Here is a 3726-nt window from a genome sequence, read left to right as displayed (position 1 = left end):
TACTATTATAAATAAAAAAATTTAGTTTTTTTATATTATTTTATTCTAACATAATGCAAGTTATTCATCTAAATTTGATTTTAAGTATTAATTTTTTTTCAAATTTTTTTAATAGAAAGAGAATGTAAATTTAATTTTTGTGGAGAAGATAATTTAATGTACATATTTTAGAATCAAATAATCAAGAATGAAAATATTTATATATATTTTTTAACATCATAAATCTTTTGTACTTAAATATTTAACTTATTAATAAGTATATCTATCATCTACTTAAAGATTTATATTTTTCAAATATTTTATTCTATTTAGTCTCTCAACATTTCAATTTTTTTTCAATTGTATCCCTGTACTATATATTTTTGTTCAATTTATTCCCTATGACTAGGGATGTTAACGGATAGGATAACCGTTAATTTCGAGATACCCGAACCCTAATCTTACTAAAAATCAAATACTTTAACCCTATTAACTATCAAAATAATTTTAAAAATTACTACCCTAATCCTAACCCTAACCCTAATACATTCTCATTGCCCTATAATTACCCTAACCTGTTTAAATACTCGATTAAATAAAAAAATTATTAAAATCTTCTTAATGAGTATCCAATTACCCAGTTAACTATTATAATCTCATAACTTTCCTTTAGATTTACATGTTATAAGTTTATATAAACACACACACACACACACACATATATATTGTAATTAATAATTTTATAAGTTATAATTGTTGCAAGTTAGTACAAAATAGAAAGTAAATATATTTATATTTAAAGTACATATATACACACACACACACAAGCACGCACGCATACATAAAAATATTTTAATATATATAAAATAGTAATTATATTCCTTATAAATGAATCTAATATATATACAAAATATATATTAAAAGACATTACAAGTTAATTAATAATTATAGTTTCATAAATTAATTTAACTATACGAGTTTGTCCTTAATTATATAAAATTTAAAAAAATTAAGTTTTAAAACTATTCTAATCTCACAACCAGAGGCAGAGCCTCTTTATGTGATGGGAGGGCCAAAACTTTTAAAATTTTTTTCATAACATATAAAAAATTTTAAATTTTTTTATATATTCTATTACTTGCTCCCTCAAAATAATGTTTTATTTAATGATTAATATAAATAAAAAATAATAAAATGATTTCACTTATCTCACTCAACTTTAAATTTTTTTAATTTATATTTATATTTTTTTTATTTGTTTATTTTTTTTCATTTTTATTCTATTTGTTCATATATTATAAGTTTCTATAAATATTCTTTCTCAAATTTCTATAAACCATTAACCATATTCTTTTTCTTTCTTTTTTATTATGTAATATGTGGTAACTACCTTCTACTTACCATGTGCTTCTTTTTTATGTTACATAAATTTTATTTTCTATGATTTTAATCTTTAAAAATAATAAATTATTATATAGTTCTCAAATATAAGTTGTAATATTACATTATTACTTAAATTTCATCAACGTATCATTTTTTTTATTAATCCTGATTATGTAAGAGGAAATTGACTTGAGTATATTTTTTTATATGTTTTACATTTTATGTTTAGTTAAAATGAAATTCTCTTGAATATATAGTATTTAAATAATTTTGATTATATAAGAAAAAATTATTAATCTTATATATCATTTTTAACTATTTATATTTTACAAATTATAGTTTTATATTTAGTTTCATATTTTTATTATTAATATTTTATTATTGATTGAATTTAACATATTAGTTTTTTAAAATTTTTAACTCTTATTTAACTGTGTTTGACCCTCCCAATAAAATTTGGCTAGCTTCACCCCTGCTCACAACTTCTCTTTAGGTTTATATAAGTTTATATAAATAAAGTTATATATATTATAATTAATAATTTTATAAGTTATAATTTTGTAATATTAACACAAAATAAAAAGTAAATATATTTATATTTAAAGTATATATATACTAAAAATATTTTAATATATAGAATAGTAATTATATTTTTTATAAATTAACACAATATATAAACTATATATATTAAAAGACATTAAAAGTTAATTAATAATAATAGTTTCATGAATTAATTTAATTAATTATAAGGATTTGTTCTTAATTTCATGAAATAAAAAAAACATTTAGGTTCCAAAATTATTCTAATATCGAAAGCTTTCTTTAAGTGTGTGTGTGTGTGTGTGTGTGTATATATATATATATATATATATATTATAAAATTATATAAAAAATGGTGTATATATTATAATTAATAATTTTATAAGTCATAATTTTTATAATGTTAACACAAAACAAAAAGTAAACATATTTATATTAAAAATATATATAACAGTAATTATATTCCTTTACAATATAATATAATATTCAAATTATTTAAACATAATTAACAATCTAATAATTTTTTAATTTAAATATATTAGTGTCATCATATTAATAATTAGAGTAACTGTACTTTTCATATATTTGTTAGTTTTTAACAAAAAAAATTACTTGTAAAGTTGGTAAAAATTGTAAAATTTTAAGTTAATTATTAAAATAATAATAAAATATTTATAAATAGTAATCGAGTTTAGGGTAACGAGTACCCAATGAGTGGTACCCGAACCCGATACGAGTAGTAAAATCACTATCCAAATCAGTCTCAAATCTGATTATAGGGTACCCTAACCCCATATAATCGGATCGAGTATCCGCGGATACCCTATAACCAAGTATCATTGCCATCCCTACTTACGATGTGGTACAAAAAAATATTTTGAAAAATATTTTATCTGCCATTGGCACTGACATATCAGCATGTCAGTGCCACGTTATCATATTAGGGTCACGTGGCACTACCACGTCATCAAGTTGGCACCACATAGCTTATCACGTTATCGTGTGGGTGCCACATCATCAAAATATACCATGTCAACACTAATGTTAATGCTGACATTATTATTTTAATGACAATTGGATGCTGTTAGTTGGAAGAACTAAATTAAAGTAAATTTTAAAATCAAGACATTAAATTACTTCGATTTTGAGTATAAGAATTAAATTGAACAAAATATATGAGTATAAAGATTTAATAGGTATTTTGATCAGAAAAAAATAATAATTAAAAATTTTAAATTTTATTTGAAATAAAAAATTACTTAATAAATATACATCATGTCGGTAAAAATTAAATGATAAGTCAACTCAATCAACATCCATAATAAATGAATGGTGCAAAATGTAATTAAGGAATTTGCAAATGGGATTTGCAAAGGTGAATTATGAAAGAAATATTTTTCTTAAATAAAATATAATGTTCAAATAGAATTTTAAATTATTTAAAAAAATTTAAAAATTTAAAAATTTTTAGTGTATTTAATTAAGTTTTTATATTTTATTTAAGATTAAATAAGTCTTTATGACTAATGATTGATTAATTATCATTAGTTCAAATACTGTTTACCATTTTATATTCATGTAACTAACACGTTTATTAAACATGTCAAGATTTTTTATATAATACCATTAATAAGCACGGTTAATCGATTAACATAAAATATTTATAATTAAATATAATTTTATTATTTAAATTTAAAATCAATAATTATAAAAATAATTATAATAAAATAATAATAGCATCAAATATAATGAAATTTAACATAAATAATATGCATAAAATGTCAAGCCCGACCTTATAAAGTACTTGCCATGTCCTTCATGTGA

Source organism: Theobroma cacao, chromosome 5 (assembly GCF_053813885.1).
Source record: "Theobroma cacao isolate CCN51 chromosome 5, ASM5381388v1, whole genome shotgun sequence".
Taxonomy (NCBI): domain Eukaryota; kingdom Viridiplantae; phylum Streptophyta; class Magnoliopsida; order Malvales; family Malvaceae; genus Theobroma; species Theobroma cacao.
The sequence above is the reverse complement of the archived record's forward strand: the minus strand, read 5'-3'. Positions refer to the sequence as shown.